We start from the raw sequence: 22,814 nt of genomic DNA, 5'->3' as shown, positions 1-22,814 counted from the left end.
CCACCCCAAATCATCGATATCAGAATCTCTGGGAGATGGGGCCCAGGAATCTACATTTTAACAAGCCTGCCATGTAATTCTGATGCATGCTAACACTGGAGAAGCTCCGCTATAAAGGACAAAATCGGGACACTTGGTGAAATGTGAAGATAGACTGTATACAAGATACTTATATTGTATCATGATAAATTTCTTGAATTTAATAAATGTATTGTAGTTATATAAAAAAGAACGTCCTCATTCTTGAGAGAGACATAAGAAGAATTCAGTAAAATGTAAAACATTGGTGAATCTAGGTCAAAGATATATGAGTGTTTATTGTACCATTGTTAATTATTCCATAGGTTTGAGTTTTTCAAAACGGTTATTAAATAGATACAAATACACATATATATCCACATTCCCAGGCGTTCATTGTACCATATCACCATTTTGCATCTTTACAAGTAAGATCATGTCCACATCTATTAGCCTTGTAGAAATTAACATTCTGTCTTTCAATTAGTAACAAGTCACGCTCAGTGCTACATTTCCACACTGTCGCTACACATCACTTATTTTTTAAAGTCATTGCAGATGCACCCAGTGCAAGATTATCAAGCTGCCCATCGATATGAGGTAACAAGCAAACCATGTCCAATTAGATGCCTTACGGGCTAATTTAAAAAACTAAACTAGATTAAAATATTATACAGGTGCTATAAGGTATTCTCTATCACGCGGTGGAAAATTATTCCCAAGAAGAACCATATGGCTTTATGGGCCATGTGATCTCTGTCACAACTACTCAACTTTGCTGTTGTTGCACAAAAGCAACTATAGGCAATCCATAAACAAATGAGCGTGGCTGTGTTATAATAACATTTTATTTACAAAATCAGGCAGCAGGCCAGATGTTGGCCCAGAGGTTTATTTTGCCAGCCCCTTTTATGTACCAAGGACCTGTTCCACATTATTGCATTTGCGCATCCATCCTTGGTCATGCAGACCTTACACTAATAGCTCGCCTGCCATCAAGTAGGAATTCTGTATCCCAGAGACCTCATTGAACGTGTTCAACAGTGATCTGTACTCTAAACTCATGTACCACATTTTATTAACATCAATAAGTATAAAGGCTACAGAAAGTCATTTATAGGCTTTCATTTTAAAGCTATACAGTGATCCTAAACTGCAAACTAATATTCTTTAGTGCTATGACAAATTTGGTCAAAATGAACTTTGAAGCACTAGCTCAGTGTTCCTGTCTTGGTTTAGGTTTCCCCAACAGCAGATCCTGAGACCAGGATTTGAGTCCAAGTAGTTTCTTTGGGAAGTAAACACTGGTATGGAAGTAGGGAAGTGAGATAAGGAAGGCAAGAAAGCCAATAAAGGGTATGCTTTCGAGCCAGTTACCTACCACTGTGGGCTACTGGGGCTCAATCCTTCTGAAGAACACTGGGAAACAGTGAGAGTACATCTTAGAGATATCTCAGTTGAGAAGCAAAGAAGTTGGGGTGTTTTTATCTACCAACTCCCCAATTGTGATTGGTTGAAGGCTACCTCTGGGGACCTTGCCTTCACAAGGTGAGCTTGCCTGCTTAGCTGCACAAAAGTCCTCAGACAGAGAGTAGCAAGTGTTTGCAGCGACCAACCTTCTAAATCTGAGATGAGCACTGAAGGGATGTGGGCCCAGTACCGACCACCTCTGCTATGGTTCCCAAAGTTTTTATGAGAAAGATCTAGGTTTTGCTCCTCAATCATCATAACGTTAATGTATTCTGATCAATTCCATGATCAGAAAGGGGTAAGGGATCTTAGGTGGTAGCTCATGCATTACACTACAAAACGGTAATTAGCCGCTCTCCATTTCTCTCTGCGACTGTCTCAGCACAGCTGGGTGGAGTGGAGAGTTGGTCCCAATTACTGCTGTGCAACGAACCCAGTAAGCATGACTTTGTAGCAGGAAATCCATGAAGTTGATGAGCTTTACTGGTCTCTCTGACACTTACATTTAATAACCTAGTGAATGTAAAACTCTATTTAAATATTGTTTCAGAGCATGATATATTGTACACCTGATTTAAAACAGAAACTCCAATTTATTGAGTCAACAAATTCTTCTAATTCTACCAGTGATTTATGGCAACCACATGAAGTGCCAGCAGGAACAGGAAAATCCTTCTACAGTAAGCCCTTCTTAGGTGGCATCCTTCCTTAAAGTTTTATTTCCAGAAAAGAGCCTTGAAAATGGATACAACTACCTCAAGGAATAACTTCTTTCCCCAGACTCTGTCGATTACCCTCTAGTGGGGTTTTATGAGGTTTTCCGAGTCAGTTTCCTATCAGTGTCCGATTACGGCCTATCAGAACTCTCCCCAGAGTCATCATACAACATAATTAGAAGATAGGAAAATAAACACAGTGGTCATACGTATCTATTGTTGATTTACCATAAATTTACCAGCCCCAGCTCATGCAACTAGGTTAATATTGATGTCAAAGATTACATCCTTGTACAAATTATAACATCCACTATGCACCTATTCTTCATTCAAAATTCTTGCTTGTATACTCAACATGTACACCTTCTGAGAGAGAGAGAACGAATGAGGAAAATGAGATCATAAGGAACCCTTGGTTTCAAAGTTCACCAACTGATGCAGTGATTAAATCCAGGCTACAGGAGTGTTTTGTTTGTCTTGATCATTATTTTTAATTTTTATGAAATAATAGCACTTATAAATGTGGAAATTTCACATAAAACAATCCATATTTCAGCTTCCTTTCAAAAAGTCACAGGGTCAGGAAACGCTGGTCTCAAAATCTACATGGTAACATTAGGAAGGGGTTGGGGAATGGTTGTCCCCTTAAGATAGGGTACACACCTCCTGTTTATCATAGTCACCATCATCTTCCATTGTCTACCTGTCTTGCCTCTAGAGGCATTGAGTTTGTGACCCAGGTGAAACATGGTAAACAGAATTTTGAACACAAAGCTTTGGAAATGTAGCACATCTTACCTTTTACACAGACTGATATCTCAGACTAGAGCATTTTCTTCTGGAATACAGGCTTCTCTAACTTGATTTACTGTATTAATGTGCAGAATTGATGGCACTCGGCCAATGTACCTAGGATGACAAGGCACATAAAATAATCTTAAATAGTCTATCCACTTCCTGTTTTACTCTTAGCGAGACTCTCCTGGTTCCATCCTGAGTTAGGTCCTTCCTCATCCTATAAAGACGTTTTCCCCAGATAATTTCTACATCAGAACCAGTACAGAAGTGGAAGTCTGGAGGAATAAAGATTATGGAGCTAAAATGTGGAAAGAAGTTAAGCCTGATGAATAAAAATGTATCTAAGAGAGTAACATGTTAGTAATGAAACTGATTTTCTTGTAGAATAGGTTATCTCTTAAAAACTTCATGCCAAAAAATGTTTGCGTAAATGTAGGCTTATTTGAATAGGTGTATAATCTAGTAAATGAACTGTTCAAAAATTTAACTCTCTTTTGGGTGAAAGGATTATCACCCAAAGGTCTGCCTCACTATTTCACAGTAACTTATCATATATAACCTTTGAAAATTCTTTAACTTAGTTGATAAAAGGGAAAAAGGCCAAGTGAGAGTTACACTCAGTTTAAAGCCTTTTGGCATGAAGGTGACGTAAGGATACATATTAAAAACAGGAGGTGGAGGGAAGAGCAGGAGAGAGAGGGAAAGAGAGAGAGACGGAGGGAGGGGAGAAAAAGAGATTGAGAATGAACAACAGAGATGGAAAATTCTTATTTTGTGGGTTAAGGATCAAACTCAGATCCATGTACCTGTAAGTTTCCTTTCTATTCAAACCAAAGCTTTAAAGTATTTGATCTTATGAACAACAGGGTGAAATATGAATGAAAAATTCAAGGAAAATAAATGTTTGCTTAAGCATTTTAAAGCCAGCCACGGGTTGATTCGTGCCAAGATGCAAAATGAGGCTGCTACTATTGGCGAGATGCAGCACCTGTGAGCAGAAAGATTTTCTACTTTAGTGGGGCTGCAGAGTGACCAATAATTTGATCTTTATCAACCTTTGCTTGGTCCAGGCACATTTTCAATGAGGGAAAATTTCACAATAACGGATATCCCTAAATATTTCTCTACTCACTTTCCAAAGAAGTCTCCAAAAATATGCATTCAAAAATGTCCCTAAACAAAAGATTGGCACAGATGTTAGCACAGGGCAAATCTTCCTCAGCAAAAAAAAAAGTCCCTAAACAAGCCCTTTAACTTCTACAGCCTCAGTGAAAATACAGCTTAACATCATTTACTGCTGTAAAAATAAAGTGGAAGTGTGCACATGGATCAGGGAGGCCCTTATCACATATTCCCCCCAGTCATTTGTGTAGAGATATTGCCTTAGTCTATCTATCTTCCAGGCAGGATTATAGCCCAATCCCCTTCCATAATGGAAGACAATGTTTTCAAACAATAAAGAAAACCTAAATCACTTATGGGAGAATCATTAAATCCGTAGATTTTCTATTTGTGTTGGGGAAATTCCTGAATTTTTGATGCCCATCACTTGCCACAGACATCTTTCTAGTGCTCTATACGCAACATCTCATGTGTACCTCATTCATGTGACCATGGGAAGATGACAATAATGGGATTTTACACTGCTACTCTGTTGATCCACTGTATTAATCTTCTATGGCTGTGTGAGAAACTGCCAGAAGCTAAGCAGCTTATACCAACAACCCTTCCCTCACAATTCTCTAAGTCAGAGGTCCAGGCGAACTCGTGAGGGTTCTCTGCTCTGGGTCTCACAAAACCTAAAATTAAGGTGTTGGCCTGGCTGGGCTCCTATCTAGAGGTTCTGGGGGAGAATCTGCTTCAACCTAAAGCTCATTGAGGTTGTAGGCAGAATCTATTTCCTTGCAGGTGTAGGACTGAGATCTGCATTCCCTTTCTGGCTGTCAGCTAGGGGTCCCCCTCAGCTCCTAGAGGCCACCTATATTTCTTATCAATTGGTCTTCTCCATCTTCAAGGCTAGTAATGGTGTGTTGAATCCTCATGTTTTGAATCTCTTTGACATTCCCTTCTGTTCTCCTCTTCTACCGCCACCTGGAGAAAGTTCTCTGCTTTTAAGGGCTCAAGTGATTAGATTAGGCCCACTCTGATAACCTTTTTTTTTTTAAGACCCAACTGTGTCATATAACAACGCAATCACAGGCGTGATATCTAACTACACTTAGAAGGCCTCGATACTGGAACTTGGAATCTTGGGGGCCACTTCTAGAAAGTCTGTCTACCTGCCTACCACATCTATCAATGTACATTTTTACATATACTGTCCTCTTGTGGGGACAGTTCACTACTACAACATTGACTATGTCCACTGTTGGGTGAAAAACAGCATTGCAAATGTCCAATGAAGGAAGCCTCAGCTTCCTGGTAGACCATAAAAATTTGCCCCCCATAACTTGGAGGTGAGTCAATTAGCCACAGCCCTCAATAGCTAGTTATCAAAACAATACCTAGCTATCAATACAATACAGTCCTCAATACCTAGTTAATTAAACCGTGTGTCAGGGAAGGCAGACTGATATACAAGAGAAGACCAATCTAGACACAAGGATGCTTTCTTTTTAAAGCCATATGAACTGTATACACTCTGTATTGCCTCAGGCTTTAGGTACTAACTGGGGCTTAATAAACAATTGGGATTTAAGGGGTAATCATCTCACTAATTTCCAAAACAGATATCTAAATGAGAGTTACTGGAGTAAGATAACATGAACCCTAAGAGTAGTGTAATTTTTCCCGTTTTTAATATACATGGATATGGCAGATTATATTTTCTAAAGATGGCCACAACTGTACCTCCCATCACATATGTTCCTCTTTCAGTTTTTGCTTCATGTATTTTGGGGCTCTGTTAGGTGCATATGTTTATAATCGTTATATCTTCTTGATGGATTGACACTTTCATCATTATAAAATGCACTTCTCTGTCTCCAGCAACAATTTGTCTTAAAGTATATTTTGTCTGATATTAGAGTAGTTTCTCTAGCTCTTGTTTGGTTACTGTTTGCATGGTTTTTCCATCCTAAAACTTTCAACCTATTTGTGACTTTGAATCTAAAGTATGCCTGTTGTAGCCAGCATATAGTTGGGTCATGTTTTTTCATCCATTCTGCCAATTTCTGCCTTTTATTTGAAGTATTTAATCCATTTACATTTAATGTGATTACCGATAAGTACGATTTATGCCTGCCATTTTGCTATTTATTTTCCATATCTCCTATGTCTTCCTATTCTTCCATTCCTCCACTACTGCCTTTTTTGTGTTAAAATATACTTTCTAGTGTACCATTTCATTGCCCTGTCATTTATTTTACTATATTTTTGGCTTATTTTCTTAGTGGTTGCCCTAGCAATGACAATTCTTATCTTAACTTAAAACAATCTAGTTCAGATTAATACCAACTTAATTACAATAATATGCAAAAGTTTTGCTCCAATTTATCTCCATTCCATTCCCCATCTTTTGTGCTGTTATTGTCATACAAATTACAGCTTTATACATTGTCTCCCCATCATCACAGAATTATAATTACTGCTTTATGCAATTGTCTCTTAAATCAGATAGAATAAAAGAGTTAAAGACAAAAATACACTTAGCTTTTATATATTTACCTATATAGTTTTACATTTACTGGTGCCCTTTATTTGTTCATGGGGATTTGAGTAACTGACTAGGGTCCTTTCATATCAGTCTGAAGGACTCCCTTTAATATATCTTATTGGTAGGTCTGCTACTGACAGATTCTCTCAGTTTTTATTGTTTTAATCTGAGAATGCCTTTCATTCTCCATTTTTGGAGGACAGTGTTGATGGATCTAAAATTCTTGGTTGACAGTCTTTCTTTCAGCACTTTGAATATATCATCCCACTGCCTTGTGGTCTCCATGGCTTTTGATGAGAAATCAGCTATTAACTGTATTGAGGACTTCTTGTATGTAATGATTTGCTTCTCTTGCTGCTTTCAAGGTTTTGTCTTTGGCTTTTGACAGTTTAATTATGATGTGTCTAGATATGATCTGAGTTTACCTTACTTGGAATTCACTCAGCTTCTTGTATGTGTAGATTCATGTATTTTATCAAATTTGTGACGTTTTCAGCCATTATATCTTCAAATATTCTTTCTTACCCTTTTTCTCTCTCCTCTCCTGTTGGGACTCCCATTTTGAATATGTTGTATGTTTGGTGGGGCCCCAAAGGTCTCTCAGGCTCTGTTCATTTTTCTACTTTTTTCTTTCTGCTCAACTGGATAATCTCAATTGACCTGTCTTCAAATACACTGATTCTTTCTTCTGCCTGTTCAAATCTAATGTTGAGCACCTCTACTGAGTTTTTCATTTCAGTTATTGTACTTTTCAACTTGAGAATTTCTTTTTATTGATGTTTTTTCTTTAATTGATGAGACATTATTCTCATATTTTCATTTAGTTCTTTGAATATATTTAAAATAGCTTATTTCAAGTCTGTTTAGTAACTCCAACATCTGGGCTTCTTCAGGGATAGTTTCTACTGACTACTTTTTTCCCTCTGGATGGGTCATATTTTCTTCTTCCTTTGTATGCCCCATGAGTTTTGTTGAAAACTGGACATTTTAAATAATATAATGTAGAAACTCTGGAAATCAATTTCTCCCCATTCCCCAGGATTTGTTGTTCAGTGACTTTTGTGAACTAATTCTGTGAAGTCTGTATTCTTTGTCACTTGTTGCCACTAATGTCTCTGCTCTGTTAGCATATTCACGTAATGATTAATAATCAGAAATTTCCTTAGATGACTGAAACTAATGTCTCCTAGTCTTTGTTGAGGGGCTCTGTGTGAATGTCAGGCATGCCTTCCATACTCAGCCAGACAGTTTACAACTCTACATTAGCCTTTACTTCCTGTTTACACAATGCCTCGAGGTTAGTCAGACATAAGAGTTTAAAGTCTTCTCAGTTTTTTTCTGAGCATATACACAGCCTTTCTAGATTTCCAGGAATATGTAAAGTTTTTCAAAGTCCCCTATGGACATCTCACTCCCAAATTTATCCATTTAAGCTTTTTGGTTAGCTGATTGTTTTCCCCAAATGTTATCTACCAACTCAGGCAGCTGCAAGGTTCAACAATGGCCTCTGGTTGTTTTTTTCACAAATGCTCTGAAGAAAAAGCTTTGCACACTAGGCAAGCTCCAAGTCAGGTCAAATAAAGACAGTCTTGAGAGGGGAGGCTTCCAGAGAACCATCACACAGGTCAAATAATAATTCTCTGGGAACGTGGCTTTGAAAGTGCTCCAACCCTGTTCTACCCCTGTCAGTGGCTACCAGGATGCTGCTTGTCACTGATTATCATCTATTGGTTTTCAAGGCTACTATGGAACTGAAGAGATGGGAGTAGGAATATGGCAAGTTAAAATATCACAAAGCCCACTATTCTTATGGAGATCCAGCCATTCTTCTTGAATACATGCTCCATGGATTGTTGCCTTTGGCTAATTTCCAAAGTCCTGAAAAAGTTGATTCTGACAATTTTTGCCAGTGTTCTTATTGCTGTTTTGGAGGAGTGAATTTTCAGAGACCCTTTCTCTACCATTTTCACTGCCATCTTCTACGCATGCTCTTCTGCAATGTGACCCTGGCACTGCCCATTAAAAGGTGGAGTTTGTATCTCTACCTCTTTGAATCTGGGCAGCCCTGTGACTGCTTTGACCCACAGAATCAGTGGAAGGAGTGCTATTCCAGTTCCACATGTAGGCCTTAACTGGCCTGGAAGCTCCTGCTTCCTGCCTCTCAGAAGCCAGCCACTATTTAAGAAGGGCAACCAACCTGAGCACCACGCTATGAGAATCTCAAGTTACATGGAGAGGCTTTTGAGAATCATACAACATATGGAGAGCGAGAAGCCAAAAAGCACTAAGATACTAAACATGTGAGTTAAAAATCCTTCTTGGAAGCCAATCTTCCAATCCAAGCTATTCCAGCCCATACCACCTGAACCAGAGACCATTGCCCTTCCAAGTTCTTCCCAAATTCCTGACCCACAAAATGATGAGAAAAATAAAATGGTTGTTTTAAGCCACTAGCTTTTGAGGCTGTTTGTTGTATGGCAATACAACCAAAATGGTATATAACTAAATACGGAGACAAGAAATTTTGTTGTGATGGAAACCAGAGTCTCTGTGACTGCCACTGCTGCTATTCCAACACTCCCAGTGGGTACTTTCATCATCAAGCTTTTGACAATGGTTTATTTGGTCCCCTTTTCAATGGATTTATAGAAAGAATGCTACCATAATTCTGCCTAGATGTTCCCTTCTTTTTCCTCCATAGCTCCAATGTCTTGACCCATCATAAGATTTTTGGAAAGACAGAGTCAATTTCAGTTTTTGACACATGGAAGTGTTCACACATCTCTTTAAAATAGAGTTCCCTACCTCCTCCATGTTACTTCAATCTCTACATTTCCTGTAACATCATTATTCCCCCCAGTGACAGCAATACCAGCAAATAACTGTCTCTTTGCTCCTTCTCTAGGACTCAAATGTTTATGGCCTCGTGCCTCCCGACAAGTGCATTATAAAGACTTTGTAGAAATAATGTGAGGCTTTTAAGTCCTTGTGAAGATTTTGTGTTCAGAAAAGACCAGTTACTGTTACCTCTTTCTTTTAATTAATATTCAAATTACTACAGTAACATTTAACAATCCAGCCCTCCTTCAAGTGTTCAAGATCAATTTGAATATCTTATTGTTCCATTTATAAACATAGCAAACTTTAACAGTCACTGACTAGTGAGTCTTTGATTAATATTCAGTCAATTCAAGTTGAACATACTGAATTCCTTAAATAATCTGTTCTGTTTACAATTCAGTTAATTCACTTATGAAATTGAAATTACATTTATAAACATATTATATTCAAATTTCTTTTAAACATTTCAAATGCATGACCTAGAAGTAAAAGCTTCATTCATTCAGTTAGTCAGTCAGCAAACTTTTTGAGCACCTTCTATAAGCCAAGTACTTTTATAGGTGTTCCAGATACAGCAGCAAACAAAATTCTTACCTTCATGGAGAGTACATTCTAATAGGTAAAACTGGTCATTAAAAAAATATGTAATATAACGCCAGGTAAGTGCTCTATAGAAGATAAGGTAAGGAGATGCAGTCATTTTTACTAGTATGGTCAGGAAAAGCCTTTCAGAAGAGTTAAAATTTAAGAGAGCGCTAAATATTATTATAAATACTTAATTATAGAAAATCTAAAAATTCCATTTAAAAATATAGTGAATCTTAAATTTTCTTAGGCCTTCAATATTGTTTACTCAGTAAAGTTACCCTACATCTTTCAACTATAAATCAAGACTAAAATTAATGACAGAAGTATACATTTGAAATTGGAATAACAATCTAAGTCTGCCACATTCTCTAACATGCTAAATTATCTTCAATATTGTAAATACATTAAATACCAAATATATAGAATGTTATGATGACTATGCAAATCTATTCCTGAATTTATTCTAAGCTTGTTTTAAAAGCATTAGTTCATGAGGCTGGCCCCATGGCCGAGTGGTTAAGTTCCCACGCTCTGCTTCAGTGGCCCAGGGTTTTGTCAGTTCAGACTCTGGGAGCAGACATGGCATCGCTCATCAGGCCATGCTGACACAGCATCCCACATAGCACAACCAGAAGGACCTACAACTAGAATATAAAACTATTTACTGGGTGGCTTTGGGAGAAGAAGAAGAAAAAGAAAGAAGATTGGCAACAGATGTTAGCTCAGATGCCTATCTTCAAAAAAAAAAAAAGCATTAGGGGCTAGCCCCGTGGCCGAGTGGTTAAGTTTGCGCACTCTGCTGCCGGTAGCCCAGTGTTTCATTGGTTCGAATCCTGGGCACGGACATGGCATTGCTCATCAAACCATACTGAGGCAGCGTCCCACATGCCACAACTAGAAGGACCCACAACGAAGAATATACAACTATTTTCTGGGGGGCTTTGGGGAGAAAAAGGAAAAAAATAAAATCTTTAAAAAAAAAAAAAAGCACTAGCTCTAAGGTTAGATTGATTGTATTAATGGCCCTGATTCTTTACCCATTCTTGTATCCATGCCTTTGCAGCTTCTCACATCAAGAGACAGAGTATATTTTCCCTCCCCTTGATTCTGAGTCCAGGCACATGCCTTGCTTTGGGCAATGGAATGTTAACAACCATGAGACAGGTAGAGGCTTGAAAAGTACTTATTCTCTTGCATATCTACCAGTGAACACTTAAATATAGGTCACCTCTCCCTTCAAAGATAGCTTCTAGATGTTGCATACCACTTCTTATATCCTTTTAACAAAACTGTATTCATGTGATCAAACAAAGAAGGCTAGGAAATGTCATCTTTATTCTGAGTATCCATGTGCCCAGCTAAAAAGCTGGGGTTCTGTTTACTTATAAAGGGAAAAAAATGAATATTTAAGCATAACTATCTCAATATCACAATCACAATACCTAAATTAGGCATACTGAGATTACAAACTAGTCAAACTGAAGTTACCATCTCAGAGGACAGGCAAGGGATTCAGGACACAGGATCCAAGTTTTAGGATGATCGTCCTGTGTGAGGCCCTAATACATGGCTTTAGCCTTTTCATCCTTGCTAAGAAGCAGGAGACTCTCAATCAATACTTTTTGAGCAGCATTTGTGTCTGCTGTTTTCAGGTTTTACTAAAGTAATTTATCTGTTTGACTTTCCTAGGAGTCAACACTGAATTCCAATTATTTTTGCAGCTAACTTCCTTCAGTTAATCTCTGTGCAGCCTGATTGAATTCTGAATTCTTGTCACATTTTCCTCCTTAGAAGGGTCAAAACCAAATCAGTTATATTTCTCATCTCTCTTGGCCATAACACTAAAGTCATTCTAATAACTATGTGAAAGCGCTTTATGTATGCAACTCCAGTTTTCCGGCTTTCTAAGAAACCTCTTTTGACTTATCCAAAGGAAATAATCAGTTCCCTCCTCAAACGCATTTGAGGTTCCCCAAAGGTGGCCACTTGTCTTGGCTCCTACTAGGACCATCTCTTCAATCCTCCCCAGACCACCTCTGTCCATCTTGCACCTGCTGCATTCTATTTTCCTCTACATCTTGCCCTCCTCGCTTCCATTTATCTCAACAGTACCTGGTCCAAACCACCGACACAGCCCTGCCTATTTTTCACCAACCAGAATAAACACCAGGCTATTGTCTCACTAACTTTATTGAAGGTTTGTGGTAAACGGAAGGGAATTCCTACACAAATCTGGAAAGCTTTAAAACCTGTTCTTGGACATTTTTTTTTTCTGAACCCACAGGTCACACCCATTCCTAGGGGTTTCATACTGACGCCCTTCCTCTTTGGTCATTCAACATGTGATCCTGCTGCTGAGGAGAAAAGCCTCTTTCCCCTCATATTAGGGACCTCTGTCTTCTGCTCTCTCCAACAAATTCCTGAGCCCACAACTCACTCCCTTTAAAGGAAGCAAAAAAAGAGAAAAGTCCATTAACAGCATAATAATCCTTCAGAGACACAGCGTGCTCCAAAGACGACAGCATTTTACATTTTTATGCATAATAGGATCTGGGCCTTGCCTCTGAATAAACAAGAGATGCATTAGAGTGGTATCTTTCCTGCATACACAAAAGCTCAGGTGTCCCAATGATAAATTCTGTCTTTGCCTTAGAAGTTATAAGCACAAACTGCAGCTTTTAAAATAGCAATTTTGGTCAGGCTTCACATATTCTAAAGCACCATTCAACTATTAGGCAGGATGATACTGTGTCATGTTAACTTACCACTTAAATTCTACCTTCAAACAGGAACTGAGGTGGCTTACAAAATTTAAAAAATCACTAAGACGAAAAAGAAATGTAGTGAGATAAAGGAAAAATAATTGTGTTAGTAATCCGGGATGAATTATTATATTGAAAATTAAATTTTCTTTTGGACTTCTTAGAAGATGAGATCAAGAGGGTAACATGAGGGTTTGGCTAGCTGATGTAATCTAATGTGCCTTACACCATTCTGTGGCATGCTGAATGGTTCTTTTAGATCCTCTTGAATAGGTTCAGAGAAGTGGAGCTGAAACCCACAACCATTGTGTAAGGAAGGAGTTAGAAAACTTTTTCTATAACTGGCCAAAGAGTAAATATTTTAGGCTTTGCAAGTCCGTATGGTCTCGGTGGCAGTTACTCAACTCCGCCGTCACAGTGCGAAAGTAGCCATAGATAATAAGTAATGGAATGGTTGTGGCTATGTTCCAATACAAAAACATGTGGTGAGTCAGATTTGGCACAGAAGGTAGTCTGCCAACCCCTGATGTAAAGGAATGTACTAGACGGGACTGCAGTGGGTGAGCAGATGAGAAGATTCCTTCTCTAGGCAGAGGGACAAGTCGGGCTGAATGTGTGAGGTATTTACTTTGCAATCCTTTTCTTAAAGGCAGTCACTTAAATTCTAAGTTTCAGATTCCACAAAACTTTAGATGTTTCCCCTGTGCATAGGCTGTAGACAGGTAAAAACAGTATGCAAGTTTCATAAAATCATGGGAAGATTCTAGACAAGTACACTTTCAACTTCCAGGTAATGCTTTCACTTCCTCTTTGCAACATGTATAAAATGTTTAAGTAATAAAATCAAGTTTCCCTTTCTATTATCAGTTCAGGTAAAGTTTAGCTAGACCTATACAACCTCAGCATTTCCATTGTGTCTTCTCTGATACTATTTTTGAAAGTATTCTGAAGTCATGTTAAAGATTAGCCATATTTTCAGACCTTTATTCACTTCAATAAAATAACTGTATGACTGATGCTGGGGAGAGAATCGGGAAGCACAAGATAACACACAAGGAGCACTTGTGAATTAATTCTGCCAGGGTGGTAAAATTGCATACAACCATCTCCCCCGTACACATTGAAACAGGCATTTTATCAGTCTGGGCTACCTTTGTTTACCTGCTTTGGTCTCTCATAAGGACCAGTCCTAGTAAGACAGGTGACCAGTTATCTTAGGAAGAGTTGGGGCGAGGGGACAGCTCCATCGCCTTTCACATTGGCCTGCATTTTCCTCTTCTTGCCATCCCTTGGGGTTTTTTTTTTTCCTTTTTCTCCCCAAAGCCCCCCGGTACATAGTTGTATATTCTTAGTTGTGGGTCCTTCTAGTTGTGGCATGTGGGATGCCGTCTCAGCATGGCTCGATGAGCGGTGCCATGTCCGCGCCCAGGCTTCGAACTGATGAAACACTGGGCTGCCTGCAGCAGAGCGCTCAAACTTAACCACTCGGCCACAGGGCCGGCCCCCCTTGGGGTTTTTTAAGATGAGGAAATAAAGATAAACAGTTAGCAAGTTTGGAATTGAGTTATGAGGGTCCGTGTCACAAAGCTCTCATCAAAGAATTCAAGGGTAAAAGAAAAGAATTTAAGGGCTCAACTCTTCTCATGTGAGTGTCAGATAATAAAACAGAGTCCCAGAGCTTTAAAACATCCTTTACCAGTCAAGAAACACATGCTAGTAAAGGAGTTCACTGAATATTTTACCAGAGGGTTAAAACCAGTCATTTTTAGGAGCTAGGAAGAGGGTGTCTTGGTGGTTTATGCTAATCAAGGATCTAATTCAAAAGCAGCACTTAGGATAAGGCAGACTAAGTCTCGAGGTCTAAATACAACTGGTTAAAACAGGTCCCATTGTTCACTGGTCAATAACTAGATTTCAGTCAGGTCAAGTAAGGTTCTAGGTCATTAAAAGTTCATGTTCTTTGTCTTGACAAAGTGTGTAGAACCACTTATAGAGAAACACGACATCTAATTTTGACCTTTCCTAGGCAAATGCTATTGTCATTGGAAAAGTTTCCTTTCATATGTCCCACCCAACTAGGGCAACTATGCAACTTGGTTTGCCTGAAAGCGTCTTGGTTTGTGCCTACCGTACCGGTATAATTATTAATAGCAACCTCTTTCACTCTTGAAAGTGTCCTGATTTGGTCAAGGTCATCTTACATTAAACTATTCCCCTAAACCACAGAGCTTTGAACAAAACTCTCTAAAACTAAGATGTAAAATATTTGAGAAATGGAATGGCATAATTGCCTTTTAGGTTGATTTAAATATACCTTATAAGTCTCACACTGTGTAGACATATCCATCAGAAAGATTCCATAAAGAATTTGCATTTATTTATGTGAAAAAATGGTGTCAGAAACTTTCATTCAAAAATATAACACCCGCAATCATATCATCTTTTTATAGATCAATAAGATGCAACACAGGCTTCGTATAAGCAGAGAGAATGTGTTGCTCTTTCTGAATTCTCCTCAAAAGACAGAACATTTTCCAGAAAAAGAATCCTCCATAACTGGTAGATCTGTCTCTATAAGTCATATCAGATACTGGCACCTACTGGGGAAAATGTGACAGAGCAGCTATTACACAGAAACCACTGAGTCAGAGAGAAAGAAGAAACAAAAATCCGGAAATTAAAAACATGAAATCAGAGATATACTTGGCAGGAAATAAGTTACCAGACTGAGAGAGATTGATAAGGCTCAAGGGAGGGATTCTGGAGAAAGGCAAATGACGCACAGGGAAAAATTTAAAATGGCTAAGAGATGACCATTCCTGACAGACATAGTAGAGTTCCAAAACCTCAGTTTCCAACATACCAATGATATCAATTCACTTTCCAAAAAGTTTTCTGTTATCACAAAAGCCAATACAAAGAAAAAAAAACTAAACTTGCTTTGGTTAAAATTTGTCTCAATCCTATAATCATTCATTTAACAAATATTTATTGAGCACTGCCTATATGCTAATCACTGTTCTAGGCCCCAGGAATATGGCAGTGAACTAAATGGCAAAGCCCCTGCTCTTGTGGGACATACATTCTGTTTGGGAGGGGGGGTGGACAGCCAGTAAATAAACAAGTAAATATGTAATATTTCAGATGCTATGCGCTAGGGAGAAAAAAAAGTAGAAAAGAGATTGAGGGGTACGATGGTGTTATTTTATATAGGGTAGTCAGGGAAGGCCTCGTCATAAAAAGAGTTTCAAATATGTCATAATGTATTGATACCCTAAGATTCGAAGATGTGACTTCCTACTTCTTCTATGGGCTATCCAATAAGTATTCACACATTACAGCACTTACTTATGGAGCAATGGGAGAAAAGACGACACCTCCTAGGTACCTATTATGTGCCAAGCACTTTATATATGTGTTATCTCATTTAATCCTCACCATCATCCTCTGAGAAATTATTGACCTCATTGTATAAATGGAGATGCTGAAGCTCAGTGAATATAAAGGAACAACCGAAGGTCATATAGTTGTTATGTGTCAGAGGCAGGATTTGAACCCAAGTCTGTTGGGATCCAAAGACGTGAAGATAAAGTTAGACACCCCAGGTAGCTACTAGAAAGTGCTACTCAGAGGAATTACACTGATCTTGAATATTAAGTGATGTAAATGCACTTTTTTTCTAGACCTCTCTTAGGGAACACACAAATTTCTACCTTGTATTTATTTATATGTATGTTGATTCTCTCCAGGAGGTTATATAAGCTTTTTGAGAGTGGGATCTGTCTGAATCATCTTTGGCGTCTGGTAGAGCATCTGACCCTTAGCAGGAATCCATTAAACACATGTCTAAAAACTTGACTGAATAAAATAAACCCAGAAGCTTAGAATTAAGTCTCCCCTCAGACAATACTGATGTTTCTCAAACAAAATACTAGAAAAAATCCACGTAGTAGCTAAGAATGTCACCTGCTTCCACCAGGGTAATTAATAAAGAGCTAAATCAGAAGCACTTAAATAAGATTAGAAATAAGATTTGCACATGAAATTCACAGTACTGACTAAGAGGGTTTAAGTATTCTTTGAAGTGAAGTCTTGATTGTTGGCGGTGGTGTGTTTTTTTTTTTTTAAACACATGGAACTCCACCTACTGCTAGGCACATGAGTTCTATGAAACCTTGGGGGATTAGACCTTTGGAAGCAGGCCTCGGGTGTTCTCAAGAAGGTACACAAGTTTTTTTATATTTTAAGTTTACCTTTCTTCCAGGTTCCACAGTCATATTTACCCTTTGTAAAAGGGTAAGACAAAAAAGATGCTGTTTGAGGCCATAGCCATTCTTACTCTTCAGAGTAGAACTCAAAAAGTGTTTATTTCCTTCTTCAAGACACTATTTTGGGGAGCATTTGTAACCAAGTAGGTGGGAGATTACTGCACATCCAAGACCAAACTTGTGGGAGAAAACCATGAACTGAAGCTTCCAAGCGAGGGGCAATGGATTCTGTAGAATGATGTAGAACAATGCTTTTATTATGCCCAGGAGCCACTCAACGAAGCTTATAATGATTGTAAAGGGGTTTTGCTTCTTCTGGTGTGGAGGAAAAGAAAGGAATGAGGGTATGGAAATGATGACTCTTGTGGAGGGACCATAGGTGGGCCTCTGCAACACAGCTGCAGGCCAGGAGGTAAGGAGAATGAAGATAACAGAACTCCTTGCTGAGGCGAAGGGCCAGTGGACTAAAAGCATAATATATCGGATCCCCAGTTTAAAATTTCCTTTCTGCATTGTACTTCCCTGATGTTATCTCCAAGCCTTAAGCAAGGCAGCTTTCTGTTAGTGGGGTTTCGAGAAAGAGGCCTGTGTGCATAGTCTGGTGATGGGATGGGTCAGAGAGAGGCAGCAGCACGGACACTGAGTTACCAGGCAGCAGAGGTGACTGAGAGAAAAGCTGATTTGTGTGATCAGCTAAGTGAGGGGACTAGAGACAACCAGGACAAACTTGTGACACATGTAATGACACCCACGGCTGCTTGAGCATACAGGGGCAGGAAACTGACTCCCAGCACCCCAAAAAACCATGTTCCTGTCTTATTAAAGGGAGAGGTAAGGCCATGTCTCCACCTATCTCCAAGGACTGAAGAACTTAAACAGATTTAAATTACATCCTAGAAGAGGTGCCTTTGTTTCCAAGGGTAGTAAAGGGTGTTGCCAGAAGGCATACGGTGCAAGAACAAATGTGTACAGACGGAAAAGACATTGAGTAGCCCCAGGTAAGGCACAGCACAAAGTGGAAAAATAATTTGCATTTAAACACTCTACAAAGTACATTCACACTTTCCCTAGGCTAACATTTACTCATGTTATTACTTCAAACTCCCCCCTTTAAAGTGCATCATCAACTGTTAAGTCCTAATAGTTCTGTTTTATGGTCATTTGGAATTTTTCCCCCAACACTTGAGTTTTATAATTGCAGAAAATTTGAGAAGCTTTATCTTAGAGGCTCTCAACATTATTTTAAGAGAGAGGAAGTGACAATTGACACAAATATCCTGTTCATTCTCCCCTTAATAATCCCATGTTGAACCCTTCGGAGGAAATAATCATGAAAGAGATGGTACATGGCAACATTTTTGCATATCCAATACTTCTGGACAATTTTGGGAATTTGATTTTTGGTGTTTGAGATGGTGATGAGGTGGTAGTAGGGCGGGGGGGGGGGGGCGGGGAGTTTTGGCTAATGTGTTTTAAAGTGCATGTCTCAGCCATGAAACTCAAAAAGCCAAAAAGGGATTGTTGTTCCCCCAATGAATAAGAAATGAATAACAGCAGGAAACAAGCAACAGTCATAAAATAAATTAAAACAAATCCTAAATCCGTAGCATTTCATTGTCAGAGTGACTCACTCTTCATTCCAACTTGTCATTCTATTAACAAAGGAAACAAAGTCACCCTGACCATCTAGACTTCTTGAGTAGCCATTTTTCATCATCACTGTTCCCTCTCATTTTTACAAACATGTTTGTTTAATTCAATAAGACGGAGGCAGGCGGCTTTCTAATCAACATAAAAGCTGGTTACACTGTGCTTTGTTATACGGAAGGATAGACAGCTAAAGAAACATCGTGCTATACAAATAACAGCTAACACTTATTTAGTATTTAGTTAAGTGCCAGGTAAGAGAGGTAAAGTAGCGCACCCATTTTATAACCAGTAAGTGGCAATAGCAGAATTCCAACCTCTGTGCTTTGCTTGGTGTGGATTCACATCCTGGCTCTGCCTTTACTTATGGACCAGATTTGATCTTACTGACATGGATATTTCTGAAGTCCTGTATTTTACGGCCTTAGGGGAGTATCACACTTAATTTCCAGCCATTTAGTTTTTCTGCCAAGAGGATGTTCTGGGATTCTTGGTAGCACAGTGAGAGTAAGAGAATTTGTTCCTGGATTAGCAATCCCTTCCATTTGCTTAAACTTTCTAACTCAGGAAACTCTGGGGTTGACAGGATCATCTAATGGACACCAACTGGGTATCAAGGAAGGCTGTGTGATGGAGAGGCTCACAGCACAGACATGGGAGCCAAAGTGTTCTGATGTGAATCCTGCCTCCTCCGCTTAACAGCTTGTGACATTAGGTAAACTTCTCCATGCCTCAGTTTCCTCATCTCCAAATAGGAATACTAACGGCACCAACCTTTTAGGGCTGTAGTGAGGATTAGACGAGATAATCAGCAAAGCCCACAGGCCAAAGGCCATCCCGCTTCAGTACCTCATGCACATAAAGCATAAGGAGGTATTTGGGACAAAAGACTTTTCCTCTCCATTACTGGAGAGAAGCAATAAAGGAATCATGCGACCCTTTTAAAAAGAAGAGTGAAGTCCAAAGTCAGAAATGCCAGTGCAGGAAGCTCTAGGGAAATACAAGGGATTTTGCTGCCCAAATTCTGTGGCTTTGTGCTGGAGGTTCTAGGCATCATATCCCATCAACTGAGGACTGATTATATCTGTATGGCACTGACGCAGAGGCTGAGGATACACAGAATTTCAAGTCAGTCTATTTGTATCCTCTAGAGGCTAACATTTTAGCTATGAATAGACATCTTGGAGGCGCAGAAGGCCCAGCCTAGATGCCGAAAAGCATAAATGTGCTGACAGTTTAGAGGAGGGAGCGGTGGGCAAAGGCTGAGCAAACCAGGAGAATTTTGGATTCATAGCTAATCTTTACCTTGGTCTAGACCAGGCCAGGCCTTATATGGTAGATCACAGATGCACAGAGAGGGCCAGGGAGGTCCTCTAGGCAGGTCAAAACGTACAAGCAAAGGTAGAAATGTATACGGTATCATCAGTGGCCAATGATTATACCAGTTGGCTAGGGGAGAAGATTCTAGAGGGAGGGGAGTAGTAGAAGACCCAGTGAGTGGTGTAAGTGGGGGCCAATCTGTGAAGGTAGGTTTCCCCGGCCTAAGTCTTGATTCAAGTCTGGTACCTTTGTGAACAGAAGTTTCAGACCCTGTCACAAATATTTTTGGTAACATACAAGGAAATTTACCTCAGAAAATGACAATGAGTGTCTACCACAAACTCATAGTTAAGTGAGTGGATTATGATTCCATATTTAGAGTCTGTATCAATACACAGGGATATTGAACCAAATGACTAATGTACAAAGTTACATCAGCCATGTAACATCCTGGCAAGATCAGAATATCTTTTGATCCTCCAAGTAAATGTTCTGGTCATGGTGCCACAGCTGGGAATGTTTATAGACTATACGCTCTTCAGAAGCATATATATATATATATATATATATATTCCAATGGGTTTGCTCCTACTTTTACTGGTAACCAGTCAAGAATTCAGATATTGGCTATACAGCTGAATACTTATTTTCGCTCCCCCTTAAAATACTGCACAAATGCAATATTTTTCAGTGTTTGTAGTGTTAGCAACAGCATGATTTTGCCTATTAAATTCAAATGCAAAAAGGTCACCAAAAAGTTTCAGCAAATATTTAGTTGGAACAAGGTCTTCAGAGGGGAGAAAAAAAAAAAAAAAAAAGAGACAATAAATGTTTCGTGTGGCCAATCTCACAACTGGCACTTTACAAATAAATACACCTACATCCAAAGCCTTTTCATTTAGTGGAAACGTCTTCTATCAATCAGTTAATGCCACGTGACCCAGACCAGACACTTCAGAGCGCCATTCTAGCTTGTGGTGGGAGTAGAGTTGGAAGGCAAGAGTGAGCTTAAAATCTATCAGCCCAATACTGTCACCCTTTAGGTATTTAGGATACTTCGGTCAAAGGAATTGGTATGTGAGTATAGGGGATGCACAGTCATGTATTTCTTCCTTTGCATCTTCCCTGCATGAGAGCATGAATATGCTTTTCTCTATGCCACTGCTTGCGGCTTTTCACTCATTGCAGAGAAAGTGAAACGAAGGCAAACTCCTTGTATACAGCGTCCAATGTAATTAAAATAGTTTTGTTTCACCTGCAATTGTTCGAATGCTACTCACTCTGCCAGATGCCAGGGAGAAAAAGGCAGGAAGTACCTTCAGTCAACAATATTAGAACCAAACTGCTTTCCTGGAGCTAAGACTGCCATAGCAAGCCTGGTGTAGAGCAATTAAAGGGTCCAGGACTCCTCCCCTTGGGATTTCAAGTCCTGGGAGTGTCAACACCTTGACTGTCCCTATGCAGAGATGGTAGACAACAGGGGATCCGGAAGTTGAGTTCTTTTCTCTATGCCTCTGTGGCAGATACTAGAGAGTGACTCATTCACCCTTATCCAAACCCCTTCTGGCAGATCTTCTTGCACTGCAAAGGCAGGAAAGCTGAAAAACATTTTCCAGACTCCCTCACAGCTAAAGTTCCAGGTATGATTTAGAGTCTACCAGTCAGATGCATCCACAGGAAGACTGGAATGAGGAAGTAAATTTCGTGAGGGATATTGGTGATTCTTGCAAGCAATGGGTTGGAGGCATTTGGTTCCTCTGGAGAAACTGGTGAAGGTTGTATTCTCTAGCATCACAGGTGCTGAATATTACGAGGAAGCAGGAGCAAAATTTCTACTAGAAATGTCCTGTGGTGTAGTTGGCAGTTCTCCCGGCTACGTACCATCCAAACCAGGATCTCTGGCCCTCCCAGGGATTCTGTCAACTACCTGTATCAGTTATTCATTGCCACAATAACAGTGCATAACAATTCCAAAATTTCAGTGACATACAAAAATAAGCATTTATTTAGTTCATGAATCTGCAGGGTTCAGATGGGCTGGTCTGGGCTTGCTCATGTATCTGTGGTCAGCTGCAATTCAGCCAGCCGACATGTCTGGGTGCCAATTGGCTGTGAGCCAATCTAGGATAGCTTCAACTGGGACAAGTGGAATGACTTGGCTCTGCATCACATCTTTCATCCCCCAGCAGGCTAGCCTTGGCACGTTCCGTTGCAGATGACAGAGGAGCAAGAACAAAAGTATAAATATGTAAATGCTTTTTAAGCCTCTAAATGCATATCTACTAACATTTCATTGGTCAAAGCAAGTCACATGGTCAACCTAAGAATCAAGGGACAAAGAAATATTCTCCTTTAGAGATAAAAACTACAAAGTCATACGTCCAAAAGGCATGAGTAGAGGTGGGGAGAATTGGGGCCAGAAACACCATAACACCTAACGCCCTCAAATAAACACTTCTGTTTAAACTATAAGCAGACAGAGGGGATCTGGGTGTTTTCAACTAAGCAACTTGACTGATACAACCACACTGCTTGATAATCAGGGGTTAAAATGCACAGATGTAGCAAAACTCCACCAGAAAAAAACCTGGAGAGATGAATTGTTTTCCAAGAAAATACAGGGATCGAGTTAAGAATTCTATGATTGACTTAATCATCTTTGGTCTGCTCCTGCCCTCTCCTTTTTTCACCTTTCATTACCCTTTCCTGATTCTTTCCCTTAGAGTCTAAA

General features: G+C 39.4%; 1 protein-coding gene across 4 annotated transcripts in view; it reads right to left on the bottom strand.

Annotated features, from left to right (window-relative positions):
- The window catches only part of SYTL5 (synaptotagmin like 5), a 277,939-nt gene that overhangs the window by 243,228 nt on the left and 11,897 nt on the right, over nucleotides 1–22,814 (bottom strand). The gene's annotated exons all lie outside the window — the stretch shown is intronic.

Source organism: Equus przewalskii, chromosome X, assembly GCF_037783145.1.
Source record: "Equus przewalskii isolate Varuska chromosome X, EquPr2, whole genome shotgun sequence".
Taxonomy (NCBI): Eukaryota; Metazoa; Chordata; class Mammalia; order Perissodactyla; family Equidae; genus Equus; species Equus przewalskii.
The sequence above is the reverse complement of the archived record's forward strand: the minus strand, read 5'-3'. Positions and strand labels throughout refer to the sequence as shown.